This window comes from Lissotriton helveticus, chromosome 1_2 (genome assembly GCF_964261635.1).
Source record: "Lissotriton helveticus chromosome 1_2, aLisHel1.1, whole genome shotgun sequence".
In the NCBI taxonomy this organism is placed as follows: Eukaryota; Metazoa; Chordata; class Amphibia; order Caudata; family Salamandridae; genus Lissotriton; species Lissotriton helveticus.
The window spans coordinates 357,546,973-357,562,347 of record NC_136058.1 but is presented as its reverse complement, the minus strand read 5'-3'; the positions used below and the strand labels follow the sequence as shown (position 1 = coordinate 357,562,347).

The window sequence follows — 15,375 nt, the reverse complement described above, 5'->3', positions numbered from 1 at the left end:
ACTAATACATAATTTCCGTGCCTACACAGCTGAGAATAAACAGTACCAAATCTGCTAGTGGACCTGCAGCACATATTGTGCCACATGCGTAAGTGGCCCTTCTAAACATGTCTTAGGCCTGTCATTGCAGCCTGTGGGCAGTTTTAATCTGCCAATTTAATTTAGCAAAATAATCCCTTTACCATGCCGAAACCTTTCTTTTTAATACATATAAGTGACCCCTTCAGTAGGCTCTAATCAGCCCTTAGGGCAGAGTGCAGTATGTTTAAGAAACTGGACATGTGGTTGTAAGTTTTACATGCCCTGGTAGTTTCATTACTGCAAGACCTACCAGTTCATAGGATAATATTGGGCTACCTTATTACATGTAACGTTTTATAACATTTGCACGGGAGCAAGCAGAAATGTCATGCTTGGTCACTGAAAAATATAATTTAAAATCTTCAATCAATCAATCAACTAAATGGGATTTATAGAGCACTGCTTATCATCTGTGAGGGTCTCCAGATGCTAGGGTGGGAGGGGGGGGGCGTGCTGCGGCTCCAAGCTATTTGTTGAAGAGACAGGTGTTTTTTTTGTTCAAAGAAATGTTATTGATTTTTCTTACAAACACAAAATACATAAAATACAGGGCAAAGTATTGTGTGTACATCACGTCAGCCATGACGCCATTACCAGAAGACAGCAAGCGGTGGATCAGCCGTTAAAATTGGATCAATGTGAAAGGACCCAAGTTAGTGAGTGTATAACCTTGGAATGCAGTAGGCCTTAGTGGCCAAATCCTCAAGGAGACAGCATACATGCAAGTTGTACTTGGCCTTAGTGACCAAGACCTCAAGGAGACAGCAAACATGCGTACATGCAAGTTATACTTGGCAGATCCGTTACAGGGCAAGATGCTTGAGTTGTGCAATCCTTCGTAATGGTCCAGGAGGATCAAACTTGATTGAAACCGGTCTTATGGATAGCATATTTTCCTCGAAGTTGCAGAGAAACTTATTTCTGACATGGGACACGTTATCTATAGTACAGAGCCCTCGTAAAAAGGCTAGATATGAGGATAGGAAAGTAGAGAGTGACAGATGTACAGAAGGAGAAAGAGTGAGAAGAGAGGAGCTAGAAGTTTTACATGCAAGTGTTAACATTAAGTCAAGCAGAAAGCAGTCATCCTCCCTCGACAGATCAGGGTCCAAGAAGCCTGCCAATATATAGGATAGTTCTTTAACTGGGAAGATGCTAAGTGTCTGTGAAATTAATTTAACATTTTGATTCCAAAACTTTTCTAGCATCGGGCATAGCAGGAGCATGTGAGATAAGTCACCTGTATGTGTGTTGGTATTTTTAGTCTCTTTCTTAACTCGAGTAGTGTTGGTGCTGATCAGAGAGGTAAGGGTTGGTCGTTCCAGATTTGGGGGCAAGGTGGGAGGAGAATTGGCTGCTGCTTCTGAGGATTCTGGGTAGTGAGCATGGTGAAGGGTGGAGGAGCACAGCTGTGGTGTGGGCTGGTGGAAGTTCCCTCTGTGGTTGAGGTAGTTTGGTCCCTCATTTTGGAGGGCTTTGCAAGTGCGAGTGAGGAGTTTGAAATGGAAGTGTTTGCTGATGGGGGCCAGTGCAGTGCAATGAGGTGGTGGCTCCTATGGGTCTGTCTCAGGAGGTTAAGGAAGAGCCTTGTGGCCACGTTCTGTATTGTCTGGAGCCTGTTTTGGAGTTGGGTGTTGATCCCTACATAGAGGGCATTTCCATAGTCCAGGCACCTGGTGAGATGGTGCTTCTGGTGCCAGTGGAGATCGATTTGAAGATTTTCTTCAGGATGCGGAAGATTTGGAAGCATGCTAAGGAAATGGCATTCACCTGTTTCCTGTTTTTTCATGGATAGATTGCTCTTGAGAATAATGCCTAGATTTTTTGCTTGTTCTGTGGGCTCGGGAGAGGGGGGTCTAGTCGGAGGGCCACCAACTGTGGTCCCAGGGGGAGGCGGTGCTCCCAAAGATGAAGAACTTCCGTTTTATCAGTGTTACGTTTGAGGCATTTGCTCTGCATCCAACTGGCGATGCTGGCCATGCACCTGTGGATGTTTGCTTTTGTGTTGATAGGTTTGGATGAAAGGGACAGGATGAATTGGGTGTCATCCATGTAGAATATGATGTTCATGCTATGCGATTTGACCAGGGTGGCTGGGGGGGGAGGGGTTGCAGGTGTTGAAGAGGGTCGGACTAAGAAAGGACGCTTCTGGGACTCCTTTGGAGTTGAGGAGTAGGGTGGCAGGTTGATGCTTTCAGTTCTGCCTGTGAGAAAGGAGGCGATCTATATGGGAGCATTTCCTTGCATGCCCATCTGGAGGAGGCCATGCAGAAGGATTTAGTGCGCTACAGTGTCAAAGGCTCCGTAGAGGTCGAGGAGGATGAGGGCAGCAGTTTTGCCCTTGTCCAAGAGGGATCTAAAATCATCCGGGGCTTCTATGAGGGAGGTGTCCATGCTAAAGTTACAGCTTAATCCTGATTGCTAGGGATCCCGGAGGTAGTTTGTTTCAAGATGATTGGTCGGTTGAATGATAATTGGTTTTTCTAGGACTATGGCTACGAAGGGTGCAAGTGAGATGGTTTGGTAATTTTTTAGGTCTGCTGGTATTGCTAAGGTTTTATTTAGAAGAGGTTTGACTTCTGTGTGCCTCCATGCGGTGGGGAGGTATACATGGGTGATGGAGGTGTTCAGAATGTGGTTGGCTACTTGTTGATGGAGCTGGTTCCTTTGTTAAACATGTGGTGAGGGCAGGGGTCTCTCGGAGTCTGGAGTGGATGGAGCTCATGATGGTAGCAGTGGTCGAAGTGGTGAAGGTTTCCCAGAATTGAGATAGTGGCTGGGTGCTGTCTTTGTTGGTTATAGAGTGCTGGGTATCAATGAGAGGTTGGGAGATAAAGTGTTTGTATATTGTTAGAATTTTGTTGTGGATGAACTCTGCGAGGGAGTCACATAGATACTAGTAAGGGGTGATGGCATTCTCTGTTGCTGTTGGGTTGGTGAATTCCCTGACGATGCTGAAGAGATTCTTGCTGTAATTGGAGCTGACTTTTAGGCGGTTGTTGAGGGCCTCTTTCTTGGCATTCTTTAGTTGAGAGTGGTATTTGTTTAGTGCTCTTTTGAGGTTCTCCCTATTGGAGGGGGCCTTGTTGACATGCCAGGTCATTTCCAGTTTCTTACAGTTTTGTTTGCTGTTGACAGGTTCGTCTCTGAACCAATTGCTTTGGTGGGGAGATTTGCGGAGTCCACAGTGATCCAGGTATTGAAGGTTTGAACGAGGTAGTGATGCATCAAAGGTGTGTGCCCAGTGGTCCTCTGATATCTTTCTCCAGTTCCTGTGGTGAGTACTAGGGAGGTTTTTCAGGGGTTTGGTGGTGGAGGAGCTGAGGCAGTGTAATATATAGTGATCAGACCAGGTGATTTAGCTGTTGTGGCTGTAGATGATTATGTTGCGAGTGGAGAAAATGGGGTCCAGTGTTTGTCTGCCAGTGTTTGTGGGGTTGTTTACTCGCTGGGAGTGTCTGAGGTTCGCCATATTCTTCAGGAGGTTGTTGGTGTTGGGGTCATAGAGATCCTCCAGGTAGAAGGAGAGGTCCCCTAGGAGGAGGTAGTCTTTGAAATAGATAGCTAGTGGGGAGATGAAACCTGCAATGCCTCTTAGTGTGGTTTGGCTGTTAGTGTTTATCTGAAAAATTAGGTGTTCCATGATGGAAGTAGGGGCATCAGTGGGGGGCAGTTGATGTACTTGTGAATGATGGCTATTTTGCCACCATGTTTGTTAGTGCAGTCGCGGTGCATTATTCTGTATCCCTGGGAACATCGGCAGTGATAACAGGTGCTGATGACATGTTTAACTGTGTCTCAGTGGGAAAGACTAAGTCTGGCGTGAAAGAGATTATGGTGTCCCAGATTTCGCTGGCATGTTTGTGGAGAGAGCAGGTGTTGATGAGCAGGCAATGGAGTTGTTCCACGTTGGTGATGGTGGGAGGAGTTTTGGTGTGGCAGATTTGATGTTGCTGTGGAGAGAGCAGAACCGGCAGGTGAATGGTTCAGCCATGTCCGTGCGGGATGATCAGTAGCAAATTATGATGCTGGGCCCTCGGTTAAGGGCTCAGGGTTTGTTTCCCTAGTATGTGAGGTGGGGCGGAGGGGGACCACAAGTCTAGGACCTGGGCCCTGTCTAGGCGCAGATGGGTGCAAACAGGCTTGCCTTTGGCATGCCAGTGGTGCGTCTGCTGCGCATGAACGATGCACTGCCGTGCTGTGGCCTCCATTAAGCAGGTTACCCGGGAGGAGGGTGGGGTGCTGGCTGTGGTGTGAAGGAGGTGGGAGAGGGAAGAACAGCTGCGCAGGAAAGCTGGGATGCAGGGGGAGCCAGTGGCTTATAAAACAAGAGGGAATCTGTGGAAAAAAAGAATAGATAAGTTAGGGAATCTGAAAGAAAAAGACAAGTAATGGAATCTGAAAGAAAACAACAAAGTTAGGGAATCAGTGGGGAGAAAAACTAATGTTTAAGGAAGAGCAGAGGACAGAAAGAGTGTGAGGAATGATGAAAGAGAAGAGAGAAAGAGGCAGAAGGATGAGCGGTTAGGTGGGAGACAAGTGCGAGAAAGAGTCAGATAGACAGAGATGGCAAACTGTGGAGAGACGCTTTAGGACAGAAAGTGCAGTGGGGTGCAGTGGGTAAGAGAAGTGGGAGAGAGATTGCTGGAGCAAATGGCAGAGGAGAGCTGGCCCAGGTGTCATGTGGATAGGCTAGACCCAAAATGGAACACAACCATTTTACATTTCCATGTTTCTTAAGTTGCCTTCTTTTCCAACACAATGACTTTTGAGATACATGTGCCTGAGTGAGAAAGTAGGATTAGAATCTTTGAACCCCATTGGGGTGGAAGAAGTTTCATCTTGGGAACTGGTCAATCAATCAATCAATCAATCAAGCATTTGTTGAGTGCGACTACTTAGTCGTAAGGGTCTGAAGGCGCTGGTGGTGGGGGGTGCAGGTTCCGGTCCATCAAGGAGGAGGTCATTCGAAGAGCCAGGTCTTGAGGTCTCTTACTAAGATGGGAAGCGATGTTGTCTGTCTGAGGTGGAGCGGAAGGGTGTTCCAGGCTTTGGCCGTGAGGAAGGAGCAGCCTCCCAATCAGTTTTTTCTGCAGAGTGGGACCACAGCGTAGGAGAGCTAGGCTAATCGTAGGGTCCTTTGGGGTGTGTGGAATTTGAGTTGGCTGTTCAGGTAGGCTGGTCCGGTGTCCTGGAGGGTCTTGTGTGTGTGGGAGAGCATCTTAAAGGTGACTCTTGCCTCGATGGGGAGCCAGTGAGGTTCCGTAAGAATTGTTACGGTGTTTTGGGCATGATCGAATATGGGCAAGTTTGGTATCTACGAACCGTAAATAACGAGCTTAGTAAGTGTACGCGTTTTCCTTACACTGCTTGGAAGGGTTCGCCTTATTTACAGGTTTCTTCATCTGAACCTTCGGGTTCCATTTTAGATACGGCATCCATTTTGTTTCTTGCCCTCACGTAGTCAGCGAGCAGGCAACTGTTCGCCTCATGACCCTTTAGTTCCCAAGCCTTACGGAAGACGCATATTCCTTTCATGCGTCTTTATGACCGGGGGAATGACACTGCAGAGGCAGATGGCTCCGCATGAGGGTAATCTTGCCATGCCGGTCTATTATTTCAGCCTAGTACGTGCTGGGATCCAGCTCTTTGATCCTACGATCATGCTTCCGATATTACCCTCACCTTCTTTTCTTTACGAATGTCTGTCTTCCTTGCAGCTGTTCTTGTCTCTTTCTCTTGCTCATTTACAACTAGAGTGGAATGTGCCTAACGGTGAGAAGATGTGCTTTTACCGTTGGGAACCGGCGATGTTACTATAATTATGTTTCGGGGTTCTGAATACATGAAAGCGATCCTTTTGAAATTTACTGTGGGAACTGAGTTGTAACCTTTTGTTTACATGTTGTGCAAGGACAAAATCTTGTATAAAAGAGAGCGACTTGCATATGCAGTTTGAAGCAGACTCTCAGAACCTACACTCTCTTGTACTTCTCGTGACTTTTCCCTCCCTGCAGTAATAAACGCTGATCTTTGACGCCAAAGGAAGTGTCCCGTGTCTCTGTCTTTAGTGCGCCAGAACAGGTATCCCACGAAGGTTTTAGGTGTTGTCCCCTGGAACCGCTGGGCCTTAAATAGTCCAGTCCTTCAGTTGGCGCCCAACGTGGGGCGACATCAGCGGTACCGGTCCAAAGCCCGACGATTGTGAGGAACTTCGTGTGAAATCTCCGAGGAAAAGGTGCACCCCGCTTCATCGATCCTGTTGTCAAAATAAGTGGTCCGAAGATTTTTCCCGCGAAGATTCCCGCCTCCTGACGGCTGCGACGGGCTGATGCCCTGACTGTCGACCTGTTTTCGGCGCCTGGCGTAGACCTTTCGTACGGCGAGACGATAGACGGGCCTTCCTGGTGACGCCATTGAGCTCTCAGTTAAGTATTTGTGGGTCGCTCCCAGTCCTTAGTTGTTGGTGCTTAGTTGTATGCATGGTTCCATTGCATTTGTGGTTCTTAGTTGTTGGTTCTTAGTTGTTATTTGACAGTTGCAATTGCCAAAAACCGAGGGTTTTGTCTTTCACGAAGATTTAGTACTTTGGTAACCCTTGAAGTTTGATACTAGGTTAGTGTGCACGATGCCTAGCCATAGTGGTTTTCTTGGTTTCTTTAAATGTTGCAACAAGGATTCCCGGTTGGAGGACTCGTGTCCGATACCTCCAGTTGGAACTCCGATATATGAGCTCTATAGTCGACATGGTGTGGGCCCTAATATTTACAATGAATATTGGGTTTGTTACACGAAAAAAGATGGTGTCCTTAGTTGGCCACCGCATGGAAGTTTTGAACTTACGATTTTAGATAACCTTGAAGCTAAATTATTTAAAAAGAAAGCTAGGCCAGCTATGTTTGATTCCTTTCGGTTGTGGCGTAAAGAGGCCAAACAGAAAGAAATCAAACAGCTTAAAAAGAATCGAAGAGAAGGTATCGTCCTGATAATGCAAGTTGTACAACAATGTCAGCGAGATAAAGAAGAAAAAGAAATAGAAGTTTCCACTAGACTGCATCACATGAGGATAGACAAATGTTATCCGGCTTTACCAACTAGTCTGGATAAGAAAGAAGAGGATTCAAAGGAGGATCCCCTGTTAGCGTATTTGATGAAATCACCACCTCCTTATGCACAGGGTGCTCCGGCTCCTGTAGTTCCTCCTGTAGTTTCTCCTGCTGTCCCTCCTGTTGTTCCGGCGGCTGCTGGTCAGCCCGTTGTTGGTCCTACGTTTGTCCCACCACCTGTCTCTATTCCTACTGCTCCTTTGCCTGTACCTCCCCAGCCTCTTGCCCCTGCTACCCCGACTGTCTTGCCTGTTTCTGCTGTGCCTACGTTCACTTCTAATATTATCACTCCTGCTCTTTTTCCTTCTTCTCCTTCCGTTCGTACCCGTATCCCTATTACTGTTGCTACACTCTATTCCCCACTGTCCGGATCGATACTACCATCCAGTATTTCCGAAACTTCCCAGAGATGAAGTCAAATCCCTGGTGGAAGGGAGAGTGCAACATTAGCGAATATGGCTCGTAGGTGGATAAGACATCCTGCTAACTACCCTCCACGCATGGTTTTCGAGACGTTTTCTCAGTTTAATGAGCCTACGCAGAGATTCGTGTTCGAAGAAATGTGTAACTTTTTGAGGGAACAATGGTATAATGACGATTTAGATAACGTACCGCCCGATATGATTGAACTTCAGGGTCAATTTTCGAATGGTATGATCGTAGGTGGACATGTACGACGTGCCTTAGAGCGATTGTTAGCCCATAGATCCACAGTGCCTTCTCGAGTGTCGTTAGATGACGACTCTGAGAATTGGAAAGCGACTCCTGGTCAGTATCCCATGAGAGAGGTTCCGCCAGTATGGATGCCAGGTGCTCCTGCTGCCAATCCCCCAGTTTTGCCACATTTCCAAAGAGTTTGGATACACCTCCCATGGAAGTGATCAGAAGTCTTGCAGGTCAAACAGTCCTTGCCTGATCCACGCAAGAATCCGGCGGGTTACTATAAGGAGTTGTCTCAATTGGTAGATGCTACTATTATGAACCTTGCCGACATCGACATGCTGTTCGGTAATATTGTACCACAACCGGTTTGGGCGAAAATTCGCCAGGAAAATCATGCGAATGAGTTAGGCGGTGATTGGGCTGCACTAATAGCGGCTGATGGACTACAAGTTGGTGGGGCTAAGCCTGAGCAGTTAATTTTGGATCTGCCTCAGAAGATCATTACGTTCATGAAAACACTTCTACCGGCGATGAGGGTAAACTGGGATAAATTAGCAGCTTGTAAGCAGAAGAAGGACGAGAGTGTCTCCAATTTCTTTACTAGATTCGAAGAGGCATTTGTCGATCATAGTTATCAGGATATGGGCACTGAGGGAGGCCAACGGTTGTTTGTTGATAAATTTGTGTTGAATTTGTTACCTGAACTATGCAACAAATTAAAAAATTCAGAAAGTGCATGGGCTGTTTCAACCACTGCACAGATATTAGCGACGGCTCAATATTATGAGAATAGGGAAAAGGAAGAAAGTGATCGTGCAGATAAGAAAACGAAGGAGCTCAAAACGAAGGTTTTGTTGCAGCAAGCGTATCCTCCGCGTTCAAATCACAATGATTCGCAACAGCAATATAGACCACAATCGCAATCCTCCAGAATGCAGTCACGTTCTGACTCCTCTGACTTTAGATCTATGCTTGGGTATAATCAATGTGCATATTGTAGAAGAGAGGGACATATAAAATATGATTGTCCGGCTTTGCGTGACCGCCTTAATGGTGTATCAGCACGAGGGGGTCGTGGTGGTCCTCAACAAGCATCTCGAGGTAGAGGCCGCGGTACCTCTCAAAATCAGACTGAGCGCCCTAATACGTCCTCGGACGCGAATAATTGTTTTGACCAGCGAAATGTAAGGTCCGATAAATCAGCACAGTATTATGCGGACGACTATTACGTTGAACATGAGACTGTTGTAAACGACCGTTACTAGGACAGCCACCGACAGAGAGAGGGAGTAGTATCAGTTCCGGTTGATCAGAGTGGGCCTTACGTCGCAGTTGCTACATCTGGCGTAGTTGAGCCTTTTCTGTTAGACACTGGTGCGACGAAAAGTTCCATCATGCATTCGAAACTCCCTGGCGCACCTTTGTCCGGCTTGACAAATGTTTCCGTTGGATTCTCTGGCGCCCCTGTTAGCAATCCTGTCTCTAGCCCTTTGCCCCTTACAATTGGCCCTCGTGAGCTGGAGGCTCCATTGATTCTATCTACTGGTTGTGGTGAGAATCTTCTGGGCTTGGATTTGTTAAAACGGTTATATGCAACTTTGTATTGCTCTCCTGAAGGAGTGGAGCTTACATTAGGTCGGAGAGTAATCTCTCCGATGTACTTGTCGATCGATAAATTCCCGCCGGAATTGAGCTCCCTTCCTGCGTCTCTATGGGCCAAAGGTCCCAATGATGTGGGTCTCTTGGACATCCCACTTTATGTGATCAAGCTGAAACCAAATGTGAGATTGCCACGTATACCACAGTATCGTATCTCCATTGAGGGTGAACGGGCGCTACTAGCGATCGTTCACGACCTGATCAAAAAGGATGTCATTGAAGAAACTCGAGGAAATGTGTGTAATAGTCCTGTGCTACCAATTTTAAAACGAACTGATCCATCTAAACCTCCTGTGTACCGTTTCATGATCGATTTGAGAGAAGTGAATAAAATCGTGATCCCACAGTTTCCCGTGGTCCCTGATATCACGACTGTGTTGACCCTGATTCCAGTTTCTGCCTCCTGGTTCACGGTGATCGATCTAAAGAATGCTTTCTTTAGTATCCCGATCGCTGAGGAAAGCAGAGACCTATTCGGATTCTCATTAGGTGGTCGCAGTTTTAGACTGAAACGTGCACCACAGGGCTATTGTGAGAGTCCGTCGATCTACAGTCAAGCCCTTAAAAGTCAACTTGATTCATTTGTATTACCGGCAGGCGCAGCTTTGATTCAGTACGTTGACGACCTGTTGGTAGCTGCTGATACCGAAGATATTTGTAGAACTGCTACAGTATCGTTGTTGCGGCATTTATGTGACTTGCATCACAAGGTGTCACCTTCCAAGCTGCAATATTGTTGCCAAGAAGTAACCTACTTAGGTCACTTATTGTCAAAAGAAGGGAGAAGGTTGACCCCAGAGAGAATTGCAGCGATTACCCGAATGACTGTGCCAAAAACTCAGAGAGATGTACGTGCCTTTCTAGGTATTACGTCATACTGCAGACAATGGATTCCAAATTTTTCATTATTGGCAAAACCATTGATAGCCCTTACATGCAAGGACGTTTCATCTCCTTTGCCATGGACTGAAGAGTGTCAGAAAAGTTTCTCTGAATTACGTGATGCGTTGTGTTCGGCTCCTGTGTTAGGTACTCCTGATTATAGTAAGCCGTTTACACTATACGTTCACGAGAGGGATGGTTGTGCGTTGAGTGTTCTGGCACAACAATTTGGCGACAAACAGCGTCCATGCGCATATTTTTCTTCGACCTTAGACCCAGTAGCTAGAGCTTTGCCGAGTTGTTTAAGAGCAACAGCGGCAGCTGCGGCGTCCATTCGACAGTCTGCAGGTCTGGTCATGGATAATATGCTCACGGTGATGGTTCCGCATGCAGTCGACACTCTCTTGAACCGAACGAAAACTCAACATTTGACGAGCGCACGGTTGTCTGGGTACGAGTTGACATTACTGGCAAGTCACATACGGATAAAACGGTGTAATGTGTTGAATCCAGCAACATTGTTGCCGATCAACACGGAGTCAAGTGATGTAGCACCACATGACTGCTATCTGAGAACCAAAGAAGAGACGAAGGGTCGTATTGACCTAAAAGATACTCCATTGGTAGATCCCGATGGTACTTTGTATGTTGATGGTTCCTGTTTTAAGTTACCGAATGGTGATGTGACGACTGCGTATGCTGTAGTGACGTTAAGAACGGTTGTGGAATCTACGAGATGAAATCAGAATTCGGCCCAGGCAGCTGAATTGATCGCCTTGACAAGAGCGTGTGTGTTGTCCAGAGGAAAACGGGTGAATGTGTTTACAGACAGCCAGTATGCTGTCATGTATTCCTATAGGTTCTGAATCGATCCCCCTATTCCTGACCCTATTCTGGTTAAACTAACTATCAAGTTAACTAACAGTGAGCCCATGAGGCAAGAAAACCCCCATGATGCAGATACCGTTATCTGACGCAGTCACACTACGGCACAGGAACGTGATATCTGATTAGGTCATAACGCTTGAGATCTAATTAGACAAGCGACATTCCTCCAGCCCCTGATAAGGCATACGACGTTCTCATAACAAATCAAACCTATGACAACCTGGAAAATCCGTGCGGCCATTGTTTTGATTTCACAGAGAACTTTAGTAAAAGAATGTGCTAACGAGCAAGTCGTATGACATCTTTATTGACGTATCTATGTCCATCCTTACGTCAATCTCGGCACCTTTAAGGTATAAATATTGCCGACCTTGCCCTATGCAAACACACGCGTGGTGACGAGACGGAGCAGCCATACTTGCCGAAGCCGAGAGCAGAAGCAGACCCCGCTGGCAGCAGCCCCGCCTTCCTGACGCGCTGAGAGACGCGCTGCTTTCTCCTGCCGAGAATCCAGCCCCGGCGTTTCTGGGCAGCCCTCGCAGGCAGCCTGGAATATCGAGAGCAGAGAAAGAGATACCATTCCTCATTCATCCTAACTTCCAGGTACAGAACTGAATAACCCCTCGCAGAGAATTCTTTAGTTATTCACTTGGCAAAAACAAACTTAAACTAAACTGTAACTTTCTATTCCCGCCCACGCATTAGACTTAGGTCAGGTACACGGGGTAGGCGTATTTAGAAACACCAGTTGAGTACGTTTAGTCAAATGTATATGTGTATGTAAATATATTTTAATCATTTTAAACATTATATGGCTCAGAAACCATATCAATGTTTTTACAGTATTATTTTATACTATTGCTTCTAATGTATGCACTTTACTTAACTATAAGTATTGCAATAATATCGATCCATTTCTCATGTATGAGAAAAGAGACTGATCAATAAATAACACCTTTTTATTGAACACGCCCGTCTCTTTCTTTTCTCTACAATCTGATGAGACTAAGAATGCACGTACTGACTGAGTAAAATAATTGCCTTGTGCTCACACGACTCTGGAGATTGACTCTTGATTAGGGGAGAGCAAAGTTGTCATGTTCTATGGTTGTCAGAAACTAAATCCCTTCTTGTCTAATCAGGGGAGATAATTCTTTCCTGAACATTCGAGAAAGTTTCTAGCGAACTCTGAGCTTAGCTGGCAAACCCAAAACTTTAAGTCTAGTATCGACAGTAGTAGACCTAGTTAACGTCTGGTCTAGGCCTTTACTGCTGTAGGTATTATTCCAATGCGCAGAGCCTATTGGGAAGATAGGAGCTACACTACATGGCGCCCAACGCGTTTGGAAAGGGCGATAAAACTAACGTAAGACATTTAGAGTAACTCAGTCGTGCTTTCTCACTCAGACCCCTTTTCCCATTATACTCCAAAGACGTCTGGAGTGGGTGAAAGGTAATATCCTCCAAAACCTCGCAGGGGGGAACTCCTATGTATGGTTCTTGGTCTAGTCAACGTTGAAGGATACAGTGTTCCAAAATATTGTGCATCTAATCTCTGTTTCCATAAGAAACCTGATCTGCAAACAAACAAAATAACCATCCTGTCGGTAAAATGGGAGACAGTGATGGAGAAAGAGAGGCAGTTAGATTAGCAACTGAACTCGCAGATGCTGATGCTACCATGCAAACAGCAGACCCGGATATAATACTCATCCCGGTCATCAAAAGGAGATCTATAACTCTAAAACTTATAGAAAATGGACTGACACCTAGAGGTGGCACAGTCATATTCGTAATTGAGGCACACGAATATCGGCAGACAGAGGTATACTATTCTTGGATACATTTTCCAGCAGCAAATGCTGTAACAAAGTACTTCCACTATTACAAAATAGAGGAACCTCCTGAAACGTACACTCCATTTGAGGAGGTGGAAGTACCACTCAAATTTCAAGAGCATTTGCTCTTATTTGATGGCGCCCTAAAACATAATAATCACATAACCAGGCTCGGTCCTTTAGGCAGACCAGGAGCAACGTGGCCGGTCCTAGCCGGATACACACCACACCCAGACATCGAAGGGATGTCTACAGGAGAGCTGTTAATACAGCTGAAACAATTAATAAAAATTCATAGACAATTAGTCCAATATGTAATGCGGACTTCAACAATTCAGCCAGCGATTAAACTACCACAGCTGACCCCTCACCAGGGGAACACAAATAAAATTACACCACAGAACATCCAATCCTGCCTAGGTAAAGTTCCGGCTAAACGGGAACAAATACCATTCTGGTTGGCACAAAAAATCACCCAAATAGAGCCGGTGTTTCCTGACACCACCCCGCTAGAAAAACACAGGATTCTGACTATATGTCTCCCAATGGGAATCGCACCACACATAGAGGACTGTGACACTTGGGGTACAGTCTTTGCTTCCATCTACACAAAAACGCACGGTGTCCCATCCATTTCGGTGATACCAGATGTGCTAAAACAAATTCAAGACGAATACGGTCCAGAACCTGCTTTAACTCTTGGTATGAAATTACTGAAAGACTTCAAGCAGGTCTCGGCTATATTATTAGCCAATATAAAAGGTGAAGCAGCAAACGTGGCGATCCGCCAGAGGTTAAAAGAGACAGATATGGCAGACCAACCAGCTGAAATAGCCAGAATCATAGAAAAATCCTATGAGGAACTAGGTAGAGATAGTTTAGGTGGGATACCAGTAAAACCGCAACTGACTGAAAGTCCAGAAAAAATATTTTTTAATAATAATTCACCAAAAAAGAACTGGGATGGAAACAAACAATCCAATCCTAAAGAAAAGAAATTCCAGTCCAGAGGAAGGTCTCCTAGGCGAAGAGAAAAATCTCCAAACCGAAGACAGAGGTCACCGCAGAGTGACCCCTCTGGGAATAGATATAACCTTAGAAATAGGGATAATATTAAAAAACCTGATAGATATCAAGACATTGATCCACGTCCCTCTCAATCTTTTCAGAATTCCTTGCAGAAATCGGAAAGAAGAGGACGATCAGAAGAGCACGCCAAGTCCAAAGACAAGGAACCTGCTCAACTTAAAAAGAAATAACAATTTCCAAAAAAGAAGGTAGCCATTATCAAGGTAGTTAACAATGCCGAGAATACTGAGGACACAACTGAAAAACGGGGAATGGGCTCAGACAATGCTAGACAGCGCAGCAGAAGTGAGCATAGCTCGCAAAGTCCTTATGAATCATCTGGAGACAGTGGACACGAATGAGTAACTTCAAGTGGAAACTGCAGACACCAGAGTTAGCAAACCCCACAAGATATACGAGATAACATTACGTATAGAGTGGAGAAGTGTGGCTCAGGGGTTAGAGGCAGCAGACCCGGAAGCTGAGATCGGTCCTAGACCACGGTTCAATTCCCTGCCTCGGCGGGTCTTGGGCTAAAAATTCCACAGACTCGATAATTCTCGCCCCGGTACCTCCTCGACTCACGGGTTCATACTCTGCGACTCTGGGCAATAACTTGCTTAATCTCCACAACGGCCCCTCGTGGCGGGATGCCTGACTTTCACCTTGTGGATACCCTGCTATCTCACAGGGGAATACCAGGAAGGGTTCCCTAAGCAAGCGCTGGGAAACCCACTGCGGGTAGCTGCGCGCTATATAAGCTCAACTACATTTACATTTACATTTACAAGACTAGGAAAATAAGGGGACTATTTTGGGATAACCTCTCCAAGGGCTATGACATCCTTCTAGCTGAAAAAGACTGGCCACCAGAGTTTGTTAGGGAGTGCCCTCATGGCGAAGAAATAATTATGCCTGCCTTCTCGAATCACATCCCGATTCATAAAAAATATACACTTGCTAGAAAGTGGGCAGTGGCTCTAGCACCTGCTTTATATAAAAATCATGTAGGATGGGATGAGGACTCCCCTCCTCACAAAATCCAGTTAAAATCACAACCTACTGCACAAAGGCAGTACCCAATTAAGCAAGAAGCTAAAAAACAGGTAAATGAAATACTAGATCAGCTAGAATACCAGGGGGTGATTGAAACTTGCACCTCACAAATGAACAACCCTTTGTTTCCGGTC

The 15,375-nt window shown here is 45.8% G+C and overlaps 1 protein-coding gene across 1 annotated transcript in view; it reads right to left on the bottom strand.

Annotated features, from left to right (window-relative positions):
• Positions 1 to 15,375, bottom strand: part of LOC144803766 (uncharacterized) — a 451,660-nt gene that overhangs the window by 12,253 nt on the left and 424,032 nt on the right. The gene's annotated exons all lie outside the window — the stretch shown is intronic.